General features: G+C 35.2%; 2 long non-coding RNA genes across 2 annotated transcripts; both read right to left on the bottom strand.

Annotated features, from left to right (window-relative positions):
- Positions 1-8,598: 8,598 nt before the first annotated feature.
- LOC112784321 (uncharacterized) lies at positions 8,599-11,570 on the bottom strand. Its single transcript, XR_003193843.2, has 4 exons — positions 11,400-11,570; positions 11,254-11,307; positions 11,020-11,176; positions 8,599-8,883 (listed from the first exon to the last, which is right to left on the bottom strand). It is a non-coding gene; the product is annotated as an uncharacterized lncRNA (long non-coding RNA).
- A 4,131-nt stretch (positions 11,571-15,701) lies between these two features.
- Positions 15,702-18,570, bottom strand: LOC112783894 (uncharacterized). The gene is made up of 4 exons (XR_003193645.2): positions 18,420-18,570; positions 18,274-18,327; positions 18,040-18,196; positions 15,702-15,899 (listed from the first exon to the last, which is right to left on the bottom strand). It is a non-coding gene; the product is annotated as an uncharacterized lncRNA (long non-coding RNA).
- Positions 18,571-19,013: the final 443 nt, after the last annotated feature.

The raw sequence follows: 19,013 nt of genomic DNA, 5'->3' as shown, positions 1-19,013 counted from the left end.
CCTTAACAATTAACTTTGTCAGTCACTTAGGTCCTTTGCTCCGTCAACTCTAACGGAGGATAAAATAGTCTCTAGAAACTCTAACAGGGGACCAAATAGTCTCTGAGCTCCTCTATTTAGAAACGACACTGTTTTCCTCCAATTTCCATTGTATCTCACATAACACTAACAGTCTAACACTATAACTTGAAGCTACACAATGCACACTCTGCAACTTCAATGTTCACAAGAAGAAAAATCATCAACTTGTTCTCAACCAATTCATACTCAGGAAACTAATGACTATGTCTCTCAAGTACTTATCGTCTTCGATAGATCCCATGAATCTAGACAGCAAGTCTGATTTGTTAAGACCCGTCATCGTCGCCACCATCTCCCTCCTCCTTTGCCCTATCATCTCCATGACCACATTGTCCACCAATCCGATCGCTTCCTTCAGCTTCTTCTCCAAACCAATGTTTAGTAATTGCTTCAGTTTTCATATGAGCAGCAACGATGACATTGCTTGTTGTACTGATAGCTTGGATGCAAGGTCGAAACTGTTTGCCAACTTGGACTCCAGAAAAGAAGGAATGAAACACTCGGGGTCCATTCCAAATGAGAATTTGTATATGATGACAAAAGAGAATTTTCTCATGATGTCTTAATGTCCAACAATCTATATTGCTTGTCGGAGAGTGGAGAAAGCGTGCCCTTAGAGTAGTTGTGGAACTTGGTCTTGAGGATGTGGTGAACGTTGTCGGGGTTAGAGGTGATGCTATTATCGAGGACATGGAGGTGGATGTTTATGGTGGGTAAAGTGCGGAGGAAGTGGGTGTACCAGCTACAGACTTGATCTTGGAGCTGAAGAAGAGGAAGGAAAAGATGGAAAAGAAGATTGTGAAGGTGAAGAAGGCTAATATGAATGTTAGAGTTATGCGAAATATGATGAAAATTAGGGAAGAATAGTGTCGTTTTCGAACAAAGGGGTCAGGGATCATTTTGTCTCCTGTTAGAGTTGTGAGTGTAACATCCTCACAATCAGAAGTCACGCTTCCGACTGTGCTACTCTGATAGCAAGAAGTATTACGACTACTTTACATACTAAATACTAAAATAGGAGCCTGTGACTCGACACTGTATCACTTTTATCTAAAGAAAAATATAAGCAGGCATAGATTCATATACAAGACTTCTTACATAATAACTCAATATAATATACATATAAAACATACAATTCCTATCCCTCTTACAAGCTTGTAATAACAAAGATGAGGGCAGAAAATAATCTAATTAATAGAACAACATATAAACCAAGCGCAGTATAACTCCTCTTAATGCTTCTTCATTCGGTTCTTGAAAAGGTAAAGTTGTAGGGGATGAGAACCTAACCACACAGTCTCACCACGAAATTTCAAAGTTGTCATAAGCAAATATTCAATAAGAAAACTGTTTTCAGGCTCAGTGACTATCATTGCCTTGTGAATCTTTTAAAAACCAATAAAAAATCGTTCAAAACCTTTTCAAAGAAACAATGTTTAATCTTTCAAAAATCCGAAACTTTTCCTTTCTTACAAGAAAATCTCATTCAGAAATCAACCACGCAATCAAACAATACAATCATTAATTCAGCATCAAAGTTCATTCTCAAATGTAGCACGCCAGGACAAACACAACCAAGACAGACAAGGAAAGCATAGGTTTAGGTAGCAGTTACAGCAAATAGTTCAAGTAGCAGTTAAGAACAGTTTAGCAATTAGGCAAACCAAAATAAGTTCAAACCCAAGCAAAGCATACAAATTCATATGATGCATACCTGTCCTATGGCTGATGAGGCTCATCTGTCGGTTATCCAACCAACCCGACAAGTCTGAATTGTCCTTAGACTGTCCCCCGACGTGCATCCCCAAGAGTCTATGCATAGCTTTTTCTTAAATAATCAATATTGCTCAATGGGGGGTAACATTCCCGGGAATTTATATAATGTCCGGTCACACTTACGTCGTAGGGTCAACAGAGTATTGAGTTTTCAACCTAGTACACTTGGTGGCAAGCCATGGTACTTTATCCAGGGAACCTTGTATTCCAGATAATTCAAATTCATAAGCCAAATGAATAATTCAAAATTCATATCTCAACATCCTCAACATTCTCAACGTCATAATCATTCATCAATCCAAATCTCATTTCCAAATTCATTCAAAAACCATATTTTAAAGAAAATCCTCGTCATCCTTCTTTCCATTCCGTCCGTTAACGATCCCAATTCAAAATGTAATTCTTTATTTGATAAATAAATCAATCTTAAAACATATAATGTTTAAAAACAAATCCTTTTAAATAATTACTTCAATAAAATTTCTAATTTTATAAAATTTCGACAGCATCTCCTCTAAAACTCGGATACTGCCACCCTTTTCGAGTCCATCCAAATATTTCTCAAACCTTTTCTTAACCATTTCCAAATCTCATTCATTTCCAAAATTCAACCAGTTCCAATATCAAATTATTTTCAAAGCGAATCAATGCCAACAATAAATCTCTTTTTAAAATCAAACCAGCTGAAATACTAAATCATTTACAAAGTCATTTATAAAGTCAGACTAACTCAAAATTAAACCGTTTCCAAAATTAATTCAGTTTCATATTCCAAATCATTTCCAAATCCGATTCATTTACATTATCAAAAATAGCTTTAAAACCAAGGAAACCATTTCTAAATAATAATCAACTAAATAACCTTTCAAACCAATTTCTTTTCAAACCAATTTCTTTTCAGCAATCAGTCATTCAGTCCAGCAAACAACCACATTTATAAGACAATCATAATAACAGACATATGTTTTATCACATTAATATCTATTTATAACAACTCCGCAAAGTAAAATAGATTTTAAGAAAAATCCCCTATCTCGAATAGTCGAAACTCATAAATCAAACGCATCAAGAAACCCTTTCTTTTCCGCCCGCAATCAGTGGCAGCTGCAACCTCGGCTCCGCTTGCTTTCTCAAAAGCAGAACAGCCTCAAACGCGACGTGCGACCTCAGTTTCTAATTCCTAAAACATTAATATCACGGAAAATCTTAAAGCACATAATGGAAAACTAATGGTGAGGATTCCGAGATAGAGACACTTACTGGGATAAAAGGAATGGCGCGGCAGCTACAGCAATATTTACGCGACACGCAACGTCAAAATTCAAATCTACGTTACCAAACCTCAAAGTCTTTAATCACACATAACCGAACACTAACACAGGGATTTTCTAAACGTAAATACTTATTGAAATGACAAAACGAAGCAGCGGCAGTCTCTAAATCAGTTCGACGGCAGCCCCGGCTGCCACTCAAGCAGCAGCGTCTACTAGACTCTGGCAACGGCAACTGAAATTAACATGCAACGACAATAAAACTTTCGGAATCTCAAAAGAAACGAAGGACAAACCCAAAACCCTTACCGGCAGTGCTTTCTCCGGCAGCAGAGGCAGCTTCGTCCCCTCAAATCCACAATCAGCCTTGATGGAGATGGAAGCTGGCAGCGACGGCTCCAACCGAAGGCGATGCCAGCAACGTGAACAGCGACTGAGCGCGGCGGTTGGACCTCAGCTCAGCTTCGGATCCTTCTCTCTCTCCTTCGCGCGTCCTTCTCCCGTGACAGAACAGTAGCAGCGACGGTGTGGAGCACGATGCGGCAGTGGTGACGAGGCGTGGTGCAGTGGCGGCAGCGTCCTCTCTCAATCGATCTTCCTCCATCCACGACCTCCCCGCTCACGGACCAAAGAAACAGAAACCGAGCTTCATCGTGATTCTCTTTCACGAGTTGGCAAGGTTAACGGATTTGACGACGACGCGACGACGACCCAGCGGCGGCGGTGACGAAATGGTGGCCATGGCAGCAGCTGATGCAAACCTCCATCGCGTTTGATTCCTCTGGCTCCCATTCCGATGATGTCAGCTGCGGGCTTCTCCTCTCTGTGGTTCTGCGATGGTTTGGCAGTGGTGGAGCTCCGACAGCAGCGGCGAGATCTCCACTCTCTCTCTCTCTCTTCCTCTCTCAGGCATCTCGAGTTCTCTGCTCTTTACTCTGCGTTCTCCCCCTTTTTTCCCTTTTCTTTCTCTTTTGTTTCTGAATTAACTGAATGTTAGGTTTAGGGAAGGGGGTGGCGGTGGAGTGAGGGGCGGTGGATGGGTTAGGATTTTGTGTGTTTGATTTTAGAATTAGGGTTCGATTTGGGACAATTGTAAAATTAGGAATTATTTTAGATAAATTGAAATTTGTTAGATTTTAATAAAATTAGGGAATATTGTATATAAGATTGAATTCTGAATTTTCTTTGTTGATAAAAATAAAAGTATTAAATTCTAAAATATCATTTGTTTAAATTAAATTATATAAAATTCTTATTATTTTACATTTGCTAAACTTTATAATTTAAATATAGAAAATAATTCAATAATTATAAAATCAGATAAAATCTTAAATGGATTCTAAACTCAATTAATCAAAATTTACTTTAATTTATCTTTTATAAAATAATTTCTGAGATTAAAGTATTTAATGAATAAATAAATCGAAATTAACTCTTAATAAAATTTTTAAAATTTATGGGTTTTACAGTGAGGGATCATTTTGTCTCCTACTTGAATTGTCAGGGACCATTTTGTCTTTCATTATAGTTGACGGAGCTAAAGATCTAAGTGACTGATAGAATTAATTGTTAAGGATCAATTGAATAATTAATTTTAGTTAAAGACTAAAGTGTTTAGTCCAAAATTTTTTGAGGATCAAAATGAATACATACTCTAATTTTTTAAAATTTCAGTTTCATATATCTTTACTTTTTAAAAGTACTAAAAGAATTGATATTTTATATTTCAAAATTAAAATTTTATTTAATTTTAATATTTAACCACCAAATATAATATTAAGTTTTAATCTCAATTTCAAACTTTTAGTATGCCATATCAAACACACCTATATAAACATAGATATAAAACAAACAATGCATTATTAATTTCTTATAAATCTCATCTCCATTGGATTCTTTTGTTTAAGTTATATTTTTTGTTGTTTGTTGTTTTCTTTCTTTAGCTGTTGATGCTGATAAAAGGAAGGACGTATCCTTTCCTAGAATAGTTATTTAATTTTTTTTTACCTAATGTCTTGTTACATATTTAAAAAAATAAATTTATAAGATTAAAAAAATTGCTTTTTAGGAACTAAGAATTTATGAAAACAAAATAAATAATAAAATCTAAATACTATAATTTTTTAATTTTTTTTTAAGAACGATCTAATTGGCTATAATATCTTGAGATGAATCGCTGTGGTGGTGGCAATAGCAGTGACAGCGACAATAACAACTGTGACAACTATAATTTAGGATTTTAATCAATAGGTCTTATTTATTCTCCTTCTAACTCAAAATTAGCCCTATTTTACATCTTTGATACGAGCTTTGAGTTTTTGAGTGGACTTTTGGATGTATGACTGTTTTAATTGTGTGCAAATTTATGTAGGAAAATTTTAAAAATATCTACGAATAAACGATGTGGGAGAAGTTTTCAAAAACTTCCACTATAAAACCTCCACCAAATGATAAGTATCTTGTAGTGCTAAAAGTTTAATTTTTTTAATAAATATATAACAGAAAAGTTTAATTTTTTTAATAAATATATAACAGGCATTGAAAACTTAAATTTTACGCCTCTTTTATGCTATATTAATATTAATATTAAGTTTAATTATTTTGTTGGTTTCTATAGTTTCGTAAAATTTTTAATTAAATCTTTATACTTTTTTTTTTAATTGAATTCTTACACCAATTTTATTTTTAATTAGATTCTTATATTTTTTTTATTTGGATTCTTATACCAATTTTTTTTCTAATTGAGTCTCTATACAATTAAATTAATTATTATAAAGAGAAATTTAATTAAAAAAATTAATACAAAGACCCAATTAATAAAAAAAATTTTAAAAATTCAATTAAAAATTTTACAAAACTATAAATCAACAGAATAATTAAACCTTAATATTAATAATAATATGGTACATTTAAATATGAAATTCATAGCCTAACAACAAATGATTTGACCAAATCAATAAGGAATTAGATATAGTATTCTCTTTTCTTTGTTGTTCCCGTAAAACAGATTTGCTTAAGAACATAATAATTGATTGATTTTCAAAAAAAAAAAAAAAAGGGAAGAAATGGCTGGTCGATATTTTTTTTTTTTGTCATTTTCTTGTGTAATTGGCTAATTGCAATCATATTGTATTTATTTCATTTTAAATTTTTTTTATTATCTATAATTTGAATAAAGTACATAAATAGATCTCTAATCATTTTTTGTATGGATATTATAAGTTCTTAACCAAAATTAATAGTAGAAATGCCCGAGGCTAATAGATATTTAATTTAATACAAAAAGAAAATTAGAGACTTATTTATTATTTATTCTTGTAATTCTTTTTTAATTTTGGGATGGGGCAAAGGGGACAGGAACAACAAATAGAGACTAGTTATAATTAAATTAAATTTATCCGTCAGTTATAATTATTTATAATTTGTAATATATTTAATTCAACCAACAAAAATACTTATAATTAATTTATCATAAAGACTGCCTACGACAAAAAGAGTTGGCACGCACAAGAAGCAAATATACATAAAAAATTAGTTATTAATATATATTATATATTAAAATATAAAATATATATTAAAAATATGTGAAATAATATATATTTTACATATATATATTATAAATAATTTTATGATTGAACTTTTAAATACACATAGTTTTTTTTCTTCAAAAATATAACTTATATGCCCAAATCATGTTCAAGAATTTTAAATAAATATGAAATAAAAGTTTGTATGACTACTAAATAAATATTTTTATAATTTTATTATTTATTATTATAATATCGGTGTTGGTCGAGAAATACTTTCGAAAGAATAAGTTAATTCAAAATGTTGGAGAGATGTTAAAAAGGGAGTAAAAATCGAAAAGACATACGTACGAGTGTTAAATGGAAGTTAGCTGACGTGTACTCGATTTTGGTACCTTAATGAATTAGGAAAATAATTCGAATAGATCGAATGACACTTTTGAAATGGAGAATCGAGCAGTTACACAGAGAAGGAAGTTGAAGGCTTTTCTCTGAGTTGGAAATTTATTGATAACATTCATTAATTAGTAAAAGAGCGGGAACGGTTACCAAGAAATTCGCATACAAGGCATCACCATGCAATTAGTGGTCGGTTATAGAAGTAGATTATAAATACTAGCAAGTTCGAAGAAATTAAGGTTGGAACATTTCTTCAGAAATACACTCAAGCACACTCATATTCCAGCGAATTCCCTAGTCTATATTCGAGTTCGATTTCTGTAGGGTTCTTTCCATTGTCTTTATTTTTTCCATTTACACTTTCTGTAAAACTTTACTTTTCCGTCCAATTTACCTTTCCTATCTAATTTATCTTTTAAGCAATTTTTAATTTCTTTGTCCAATTTACATTTCAGCATCTTTAATTTTTATGTCAAAAGTCTTTTGATTCTATCGAAGGCATTTTACCACTTTGTTTAAACTTATTGCAAACTATTTTGATTTCAGTCGGTATATTTTTCGAATCTTTTCTTCTACATTTCTTTTGCCTTTTTGACACTTTTTGAACTTATTTTCTATCTTGATACTCGTCTAATTCGAGAAACTTTGATACACTTATAGAACTGGTACCTGCAAAAGAGGAGTAGGTTTCACTCTCAGACTATTAGAATCGAACCACCATCGATTTTGTTAAAAATCGACAAAACAATCGGAAATTAAAATTTAAATGGTAATATAATAATTTTTTAAAAATAAAAATATAACTTATATTTAGTTCTCATGATACTTTCGATTTGGAGAACTCGAGAGAACTTGAAAATTAAATGAAAAGTTTGAATGATTAATAAAAATAAACTTTCAATCTATGAGTTTTTTTTTTTTTTTTATATTCTGTTAGAACTATATTTATCAAAATAGTGATTGGGTAATTTGGTTTTTTTATCCTTGAGCGTTTCTATTCTGTTATTTATGAGAAAATGTAAAAATAAAAAAAATTTCCAAACTCTTTTTCTTCAGAATAATAAAATTTATAAATACCGTTTATATATTCAAAGTCCTTCATTCCCCTCCCAGCTCCCATCCAGCAAATTCCTCTAAAGCCAAACTAATAAATGCAATTTTAATATGTATCTTAGGATAGTATGATCTATTTTCAATATCTAATTAATTTTGGTCTTCTTCTTTAAATACAATTTAAATGGTTCATTCTTTCTTGACATTTTTGGAATAAAATAATTTTTTAGTAGTAATTAACTTTGTAACACCCTACCATACTTAATCTTATGCTTAAGTCATAAGACTGAGTTAGTAAGGTATTACGACCTCTAAGAATAGTAATATATATATAATAATAGAGAAAAGATACTTAACTAGGAGCCTTGAAAAACGGGTAAAACAAAATCACAAAACAAAAAGTGCAACGCTCAGGAAAGGATTACTTGCGTGCTAAGAAACCTAATAGGAACATGATAAAGTTAAGCAAAAGAATAAAGGAAAGCCAAGGAAACAGCATAACTAGCACCTGACTTAGCCTGCGAAGCTAAGGCTGGCCAGAGGATATATATATATATATACATATGAACATACATAGGTATCCCCAAAATATACCAAAATACCAAAATAAACTCCTATCTCTCCCTCAACCTCTAAGAGGAGCAGCATACATAAGTTTCTTGGAGAGTAAGCTAAATACATATATACATATATACAAATAGAAAACCAAAATACACCCAAGGACTACTTCGCTTTCCAGGATCCGGATGCCTAGCGAGGAGCCTCTCGACCTGCATCTGAAAAACAACAATACAATATGGAATGAGAACCGGAGGTTCTCAGCATGGTAAAAGTGCCACGCGCATAAGAAATACGGTCCTGAGAATGCCATAGGCAATCCTAGAACTCCGTTATACAATTATCCAACTTAATTACTAAACAGAAGCTATAACAGGGGTATGTATTCTAAATCTACCTAACTCAATTTCAATCCTAATCTAACACCAAACCATTTCTCCTTTTCCTCCATCCCTCCATCATTCACAATGCAACAGAAACAAGCAACCAAACAAGGTCACGCACAAGTAATGAGCAGATAGTACAAATAGCAAGTATAACAGATAGCAGGTGATATATATCAATTAGGCAAACCCAGGAAATGCATAGCAATGAAAACAAACAAATGCATATGATGCATGCCTGTCCTATGGCTGATGGGGCCCATCTGTCGGTTATCCAGCCAACTCGACAAGTCCGAAAACCTTAGACTGTCCCCCGTCGCGCATCCCCAAGAGTCTATGCATAGAGTTTACATTCAATCATCATATAAATCACTCAATGGGGGTTATCCATACCCGGGAATTTATACGTGCCCGGTCACCCTTACGACGTAGGGTTAACAGAGTATCGAGAATCGACCTGGAACACGTGGTGGCGAGCCACGGTTTTTACCCAGGGAAACTCGTATCTCAGATATCATCATTCATAAGCCATTTCATAATCATAATCATTATTTAATCATTCATCAAGCCATGGCATGTTAACTCCTTTTATAAACAACCTCCCTTTCACATTTTTCATCATCATTCCCTTATAATTCATCTTAATTATCCTTTCTGCGTCCTGACCAAACTATTTATCAAACTCTTCTCAACCTTCTTATTATCGAATAATCTTAAAATCAACCCAACTCTAACATTAAATCAGTCACATCACACGAAGGTTAAACTTTAACTTCTCGAACCCATGACTATCACTAAGACATCCTCGACACTCTATTTCCTTTTCTGTTTTTAATATAACAAATGAACTCGGAATTGCGCAAACTTTATGTCCAGGCGTTAATCTTGAAATAAGATTTCTAACAAACCAAAGATCATAATTTTCTGATTTTTCTAGCCTTAGGAATAAAGGAAAAATAGTGACTGTTCTGCAGTGCATAAAACCAGAAAAACAGCAACAGCATGTGATATTCAAAATTTAATATAAAATTCAAGTTAAATCCAATGACTTTAAAAATTAATGCAGTTACACTTCACTCATCCAGGTTTCTTTCTCAATTGGTTCTGAGTTAATATCATTTTTAATAAAGAAGTTACATTACCTGGAAGTTAAGTAAAAATGAGTCAAAATCTGTTTTTGAAACCAACAAGCCTAGTACCTTTCAATTTGAATAACTTTTATTACAAAACTCCAATTAAGCTAAATTTTGATTTGGAAACTTCTAGCTCATCCAGAAACAACTGTGTCTTGGTTGCAACCCAATTGCTATTCAATTCTAAGAGTTACAAGTATTGGAAGTTGATGCATAGCTTGCTGAAATCTGTTTCTTTTCAGTTTTGACCACCAATATTCAAAAATTCACAACTCCCAATCCTCAACTCTTAAAATTCTGAAGTTTTATAGCAATAAAGAAAGTTAATCAAATTTTATAACAAAATTAGTTTTGCTCCAAAACTCAACTCGTAGAAGTCGCAGCAAGACAAACAAGTTGCTGTCCTGTTTAACCTTTTCTGCTGCAGGACAGATTTAACAACCTAACTTAAAAAATTTGCCATAAATTGTATATTTAACAAAAAGGTCCCAAATTTTCCAGTTTAGTTCCTTATATTTCCAAGTTTAGCCCAGACTTGGTCTCATACAATTCCGATCATTACATAATTAGTTACAGCAAATGCAATACCACCACAACACAACTCTACACCCTTATTAACAAACACCAATCCTAATCCATCATAAATAAATATAAGAGCACACCATTAATAACTTCCACACCTCATAATTCCAATATATATAGCCACCAATAAATCTATTCCAACAACATTACAAGGCTAATCATTAAATAGAACAAACAATTCAACTTATCCTATGGTTCCTCTAACCTAAGTTTTCACAACACCGTAAATTTTAAACGTGCGAAACTTGAACCATACCTTGGCCGATCACTTAGTTCACCCAAGGCAGCCTCACAACTCAAATTCACAGCCCCTCCAAGCTCAATCAAATAGCCCCAAAGTAAGCCTTGTCACCAACAAAGCTCCAAGTAATCCAAATTCAAGTCCAATGCATAAACACCCTCTTAAACTACACCTAATACACATATATATGTTCCAATTCAGTTTTCTATTACCAAAAACAAGATTGAGCTAGGGTTAGGGTGTTCTTACCATACCCATATGCTCAATAGCTTGAGCCCACAAGTTCCGGAAGCTAACTTGAACCTAGAACATAGAAATTGGACAAGATTCACCATAGGTTTCCAAGTTTACCAAAGAAAGAGGGATAGGGATTCTGAACTTAATAGGAGGCTTACCAGTGAAATTGTTCGGATAGAAAGGTAGAGCTCGACACGCTGAGCGTGTGGCCGCGAACAGTGCGGCGATCGGAGCCCGGACGGAGGAGTTATGGTGGATCAAAGGGTTAGGGTTTGAGAGCTTCTCTCCCTTTCCTCCAATTCTGTTTTGGCGTTGCAGAAACTAATGAGGAAGAAGAAGGCTGCTGTTTCCTTTATATTATGGGTCCGGTTGGACCCACGGGCTCGGTTTGTGCCCCGGTTCAACCGGTTCGGTCCTTCCGGTCCGATTTTGGGCCAAATTTTCGAAATTGGTATCAAAATTTTCGTTTTGACGAGCTCTATCCTATTTTGATACTAGTTTTGTATTTTTAATTTTCCTATTTAAAATTCGATTTATTGACTAATTATTTTCCGATTTTAGCGGGGTTTACATTCTACCCACCAAATTATGAATTTTGCCCTTAAAATTCAGATTCAATTATCTGAAAAGAGGTGTGGGTAGTCCTTTGGCATATTCAGAGTTTCTTGAAACCGACTTCGTCACTCGATACGTCCATCTCCTTTCATTTAAGCTGGCTTAGGTTGTAAGACATGAATTTGATTTAGAGGCGTGCTTCAGAAGTTACGACATACGGAGTATGTTGGAATAGGTTCGAAAGGTATGACAAAAACTATTTGGCACGCCATTGACCATCAATACTCTCCAAAATTTGAAATAGGCTAACTTGGCGGGATTTAACTTCTTAGATCTGCCTTACTCTTTTGTCGGCTCCCATAATGAGAATCTTTACTCAAATTTGCGTAACTTTTCCTCTGTTGTCTCGGCTATCAAATTCAGGAATTAAGACATTCGATGTTCCAGTTTCCAATTAATTCAAAGGCTGTTTAGCATACTGTAGAGTCTCACCTTCTCCCTGATGTATAGTCTTGTTGGTTTTCCTAATAAGTAATTTGCTCCGATGGGCAAAACGGACTTGATCACTTGATCCACGATTCCCTAACAGTATCACCTTTTGTCTTACCTTTTGTCTTAGACCTTGGCAATCTATTACGAAATCGATAGCTATTCCCTTTTACCTTTAATGTAGAACCTTCGACGGCTGTGGCATTTCGAATGGTTTCTGGTGGTCTCTCATTTCTTTCTCATACGTCAAACTTGTAATCACATAGATTTCCACCTCGTTCTTCATTTCTGTCTGCTCAAAATATCTTCTTTGATTCGTGGTAGGTTTTAGAAATCTCAAGGTAACTTCAAAAATTTCTCTTGTAAGCTTCTAACAACAGTTTCTTATTTCAACTTCCGACCTCAACACATAACCCTCTCTTGGTGTCTTCTGGATTCAACCGGCTTCGGTACTCTTAGTAGCCCCTTATCAGCGTTATTGCACTCCTTAAGTCTTTGACTTTATAATCTCTATTTCGACATTAAACATATAAATCTTTCTTAGTTCCCTTTCGTTTGCCAGACTTCGACATCCTCGGTAGGTCTTTATCGTCCCCTCACGCTTCCTGCATTTCGTCTTTGCTATGTGTTAAAACTGCAATAGATTTAGTTTGACTCCTTTAGCTATTCCCTTAATATCCAATTTAAAGTTCCAACTTATCTAGCCTTCCTTTCTCCGAAATTTATATCCAAGCATTTCCCCAAAAACTTCTTACTCAGGGCATCCGTTACCACTTCACGATGTTGTATTTACACGTATCCTAAACCCCTCTGGTAATGTATCACACTAATTCTGAGTTGTTAAATAAGTTCGAGTATACTAATTACTGGATTTGGGGTTAATCCTTCTCTTGGAGTTTGAAAGCTCTCTTCATATTCGGGTATCTATGTAACCGGTGTATTTATAGCGCATTAAACTAATCATAGGCTTTGTGGTCGACAAGAATTTAAAGCTCCAAAACTCTTTTTGACGGCGCATGCTTACCTGCTTTATCTTTTGTATCCAAAAGTCATGCTCTTAAGGAATCAACATTTCCACAGTCACGACTATATTCTATACGTGATACTAATATAGGCTCGAGTTAATTTTCAAAAGGACATTAAGCTCGAAAAATGAATGAGCAATACAAACGGTGTTCGTAATGAGTCAGAAAGGAAATCTTGTACACGGTTAATCAGGATTATACCGAAATGATGGAATACACAAGGAGAGGAACTTGGGTGCATCTCAAGAAAAGAGTTCAAATTAGAGACCTTTTGTAGGAAGAACAGAGCGTACAGAGTCAACAAAGTCTCAGCTGATTCTGAAGAACATGGTTTGCGAATAGGGGCAACTCTTGTCATAGCGAGCATACAAGATTCAAGGATTACGCGCTTATACCAAGACAAGCTCAGACTCATCCTGGAAGAAACAATATTCATGCGCACAAGGAGTAAAGTTAGAAAGGTAGTCAAGCTATTTAGGAAGAGCTCCGGATCGAATGTCAATGTAGGTTTCAAAAGAAGGATTAGATCAAATCGCGAAGATTCGTTAGCACACTCTCTCTGCATAAGGTTTCCTACCGTTCTTCTTCCCTCTTCTAGTACTCCCTTCCACTCAATCCTAAATTCTACCGATTATAATGATGTCTTCGCTTGTGGTGCGATTGAAGTTAATCTGGCTTCCGGCACTAAGTCTATCACAAACTCGCTTTCTATCTGAAATGGAAGTTCTGACACACCTTCAAGAATTGTCTTAGAAACTCTCTCGTATAGAGGTTTGATTTCATCTCCACTTACCTCTTAACAATTAACATCTAAAGGCTGTGTTCGCTCTACTCCTCTTCCTCAAAGTTTCACCGTCACTGAATTCCAAACAATAACTCTGCGTAACCTTCAACACTCCTGATTTCTTAGATATGGTCCAACCTGCTTCCACTACGTTACTTAATCCTTAACCTTCAAAAGTCTAACCACCCCTCTAAGGTAGCTAAGTGTCACTCCGTCTCAATAACCAATAGTTTTTGACTAATTATCGACTTGGACCTCATGATTACTGAAACTTGTCATACATCACGAACGAGTATTACATATTAACCGTATGCAAGGAAATTAGAAATTTACCTGATGGTTTAAAATTACCTCGGCTATGAGAATTAAATTCAGTTGCATCCCAATTTTCTTTGTATGGACAATTCCAAGACATATGCCCTGGTCTCCCGCACTTGTAACATACGCCTAATCCGGCCCTGCACGGTCTGTTTGGATGGTACTCCTTGCACCTTGGGCACTTTAAATTATCCAGTTGAGTACTAGTTTTCCCTTCAGCATTCGGATCCAGACGGTTATCGTTCCTTCGGTCATTGCTCCAGCGCTGAGAATGTGAAGCGACAAAGCGATTCTTTTTGAAAGTTTGGCTCCTCGGTGTAATCTTTCCCTTTTTCTTTGTGAAGGGTTCTCGGTGATCACTTCTTGCTACCTCAGCCCTCCTTGAGCTTTCTCCCGTTGCCTGACCCACGTTAACCTGCTCCAAATAACTCAGTGGTACCCTTGTATTCGGAGCATTATGTCCACCTTCATATTCATTATCATCATTGTTGCCAGTTCCAGCTTGTGGTTGCATCCCATCCATTACTCGGATGGTCGCGGCAGCAACAGTACCAATGGCAGCAGCAACACTCGTCATTGCGGTCACAATATCGGTCAAACTATCTATTGGTATGGTTACCTCATTAGCCCTCCGTCTTTGACCTCGATTACGCTCACGACCGCGCCCACGAGACGCCATTTGGTTCCTGTTCACACCAAACAAGTGATATCAAGGTGATCAGTCTCAATATCTCTAGTTTAGTATTTCAAAGTCCCAAATGCATGCTCATGAGCATTCATGCCCCATATATCAGTTAGATACCCTAAATAGCATGTATAGACACCCAGAGTATGCCCAGAGGCATAATCAGTCCGTCCCTCAGGCTCTATAGGAACGAACTGCTCTGATACCATAATGTAATACCCTACCATACTTAATCTTATGCTTAAGTCATAAGACTGAGTTAGTAAGGTATTACGACCTCTAAGAATAGTAATATATATATAATAATAGAGAAAAGATACTTAACTAGGAGCCTTGAAAAACGGGTAAAACAAAATCGCAAAACAAAAAGCGCAACGCTCAGGAAAGGATTACTTGCGTGCTAAGAAACCTAATAGGAACATGATAAAGTTAAGCAAAAGAATAAAGGAAAGCTAAGGAAACAACATAACTAGCCCCTGACTTAGCCTGCGAAGCTAAGGCTGGCCAGAGGATATATATATATATATATATATATATATATATATATATATATATATATATATATATATATATATATATATATACACATATGAATATACATAGGTATCCCCAAAATATACCAAAATACCAAAATAAACTCCTATCTCTCCCTCAACCTCTAAGAGGAGCAGCATACATAAGTTTCTTGGAGAGTAAGCTAAATACATATATACATATATACAAATAGAAAACCAAAATACACCCAAGGACTACTTCGCTTTCCAGGATCCAGACGCCTAGCAAGGAGCCTCTCGACCTGCATCTGAAAAACAACAATACAATATGGAATGAGAACCGGAGGTTTTCAGCATGGTAAAAGTGCCACGCGCATAAGAAATACGGTCCTGAGAATGCCATAGGCAATCCTAGAACTCCGTTATACAATTATCCAACTTAATTACTAAACAGAAGCTATAACAGGGGTAGGTATTCTAAATCTATCTAACTTACTCAATTTCAATCCTAATCTAACACCAAACCATTTCTACTTTTCCTCCATCCCTCCATCATTCACAATGCAACAGAAACAAGCAACCAAACAAGGTCACGCACAAGTAATGAGCAGATAGTACAAATAGCAAGTATAACAGATAGCAGGTGATATATATCAATTAGGCAAACCCAGGAAATGCATAGCAATCAAAACAAACAAATGCATATGATGCATGCCTGTCCTATGGCTGATGGGGCCCATCTGCCGGTTATCCAGCCAACCCGACAAGTCCGAAAACCTTAGACTGTCCCCCGTCGCGCATCCCCAAGAGTCTATGCATAGAGTTTACATTCAATCATCATATAAATCACTCAATGGGGGTTATCCATACCCGGGAATTTATACGTGCCCGGTCACCCTTACGACGTAGGGTTAACAGAGTATCGAGAATCGACCTGGAACACGTGGTGGCGAGCCACGGTTTTTACCCAGGGAAACTCGTATCTCAGATATCATCATTCATAAGCCATTTCATAATCATAATCATTATTTAATCATTCATCAAGCCATGGCATGTTAACTCCTTTTATAAACAACCTCCCTTTCACATTTTTCATCATCATTCCCTTATAATTCATCTTAATTATCCTTTCTGCGTCCTGACCAAACTATTTATCAAACTCTTCTCAACCTTCTTATTATCGAATAATCTTAAAATCAACCCAACTCTAACATTAAATCAGTCACATCACACGAAGGTTAAACTTTAACTTCTCGAACCCATGACTATCACTAAGACATCCTCGACACTCTATTTCCTTTTCTGTTTTTAATATAACAAATGAACTCGGAATTGCGCAAACTTTATGTCCAGGCGTTCATCTTGAAATAAGATTTCTAACAAACCAAAGATCATAATTTTCTGATTTTTCTAGCCTTAGGAATAAAGGAAAAATAGTGACTGTTCTGCAGTGCATAAAACCAGAAAAACAGCAACAGCATGTGATATTCAAAATTCAATATAAAATTCAAGTTAAATCCAATGACTTTAAAAATTAATGTAGTTACACTTCACTCATCCAGGTTTCTTTCTCAATTAGTTCTGAGTTAATATCATTTTTAATAAAGAAGTTACATTACCTGGAAGTTAAGTAAAAATGAGTCAAAATCTGTTTTTGAAACCAACAAGCCTAGTACCTTTCAATTTGAATAACTTTTATTACAAAACTCCAATTAAGCTAAATTTTTATTTGGAAACTTCTAGCTCATCCAGAAACAACTGTGTCTTGGTTGCAACCCAATTGCTATTCAATTCTAAGAGTTACAAGTATTGGAAGTTGATGCATAGCTTGCTGAAATCTGTTTCTTTTCAGTTTTGACCACCAATATTCAAAAATTCACAACTCCCAATCCTCAACTCTTAAAATTCTGAAGTTTTATAGCAATAAAGAAAGTTAATCAAATTTTATAACAAAATTAGTTTTGCTCCAAAACTCAACTCGTAGAAGTCGCAGCAAGACAAACAAGTTGCTGTCCTGTTTAACCTTTTCTGCTGCAGGACAGATTTAACAACCTAACTTAAAAAATTTGCCATAAATTGTATATTTAACAAAAAGGTCCCAAATTTTCCAGTTTAGTTCCTTATATTTCCAAGTTTAGCCCAGACTTGGTCTCATGCAATTCCGATCATTACATAATTAGTTACAGCAAATGCAATACCACCACAACACAACTCTACACCCTTATTAACAAACACCAATCCTAATCCATCATAAATAAATATAAGAGCACACCATTAATAACTTCCACACCTCATAATTCCAATATATATAGCCACCAATAAATCTATTCCAACAACATTACAAGGCTAATCATTAAATAGAACAAACAATTCAACTTATCCTATGGTACCTCTAACCTAAGTTTTCACAATACCGTAAATTTTAAACGTGCGAAACTTGAACCATACCTTGGCCGATCACTTAGTTCACCCAAGGCAACCTCACAACTCAAAATCACAGCCCCTCCAAGCTCAATCAAATAGCCCCAAAGTAAGCCTTGTCACCAACAAAGCTCCAAGTAATCCAAATTCAAGTCCAATGCATAAACACCCTCTTAAACTACACCTAATACACATATATATGTTCCAATTCAGTTTTCTATTACCAAAAACAAGATTGAGCTAGGGTTAGGGTGTTCTTACCATACCCATATGCTCAATAGCTTGAGCCCACAAGTTCCGGAAGCTAACTTGAACCTAGAACATAGAAATTGGACAAGATTCACCATAGGTTTCCAAGTTTACCAAAGAAAGAGGGATAGGGATTCTGAACTTAATAGGAGGCTTACCAGTGAAATTGTTCGGATAGAAAGGTAGAGCTCGACGCGCTGAGCGTGTGGCCGCGAACAGTGCGGCGATCGGAGCCCGGACGGAGGAGTTATGGTGGATCAAAGGGTTAGGGTTTGAGAGCTTCTCTCCCTTTCCTCCAATTCTGTTTTGGCGTTGCAGCAACTAATGAGGAAGAAGAAGGCTGTTGTTTCCTTTATATTATGGGTCCGGTTGGACCCACGGGCTCGGTTTGTGCCCCAGTTCAACCGGTTCGGTCCTTCCGGTCCGATTTTCGAAATTGGTATCAAAATTCTCGTTTTGACGAGTTCTATCCTATTTTGATACTAGTTTTGTATTTTTAATTTTTCTATTTAAAATTCGATTTATTGACTAATTATTTTCCGTTTTTAGCGGGGTTTACAAACTTTATAGTAATTTTTTCAATAATAATTTTTCAGTCAAAATTATCTTATACTCTCAATTTCTTATTTTAAAGATTGATGAATTGACTGATTTTATTTTAAAATTTGAAAATTCCTAACATTAAAATGCATCGACTAATCATAAAAAATAGTATCAACTCTTTAAAATCAAATGTTGGTCATTCTCTTTTT

This window comes from Arachis hypogaea, chromosome 20, assembly GCF_003086295.3.
Source record: "Arachis hypogaea cultivar Tifrunner chromosome 20, arahy.Tifrunner.gnm2.J5K5, whole genome shotgun sequence".
In the NCBI taxonomy this organism is placed as follows: Eukaryota; Viridiplantae; Streptophyta; class Magnoliopsida; order Fabales; family Fabaceae; genus Arachis; species Arachis hypogaea.
The sequence above is the reverse complement of the archived record's forward strand: the minus strand, read 5'-3'. Positions and strand labels throughout refer to the sequence as shown.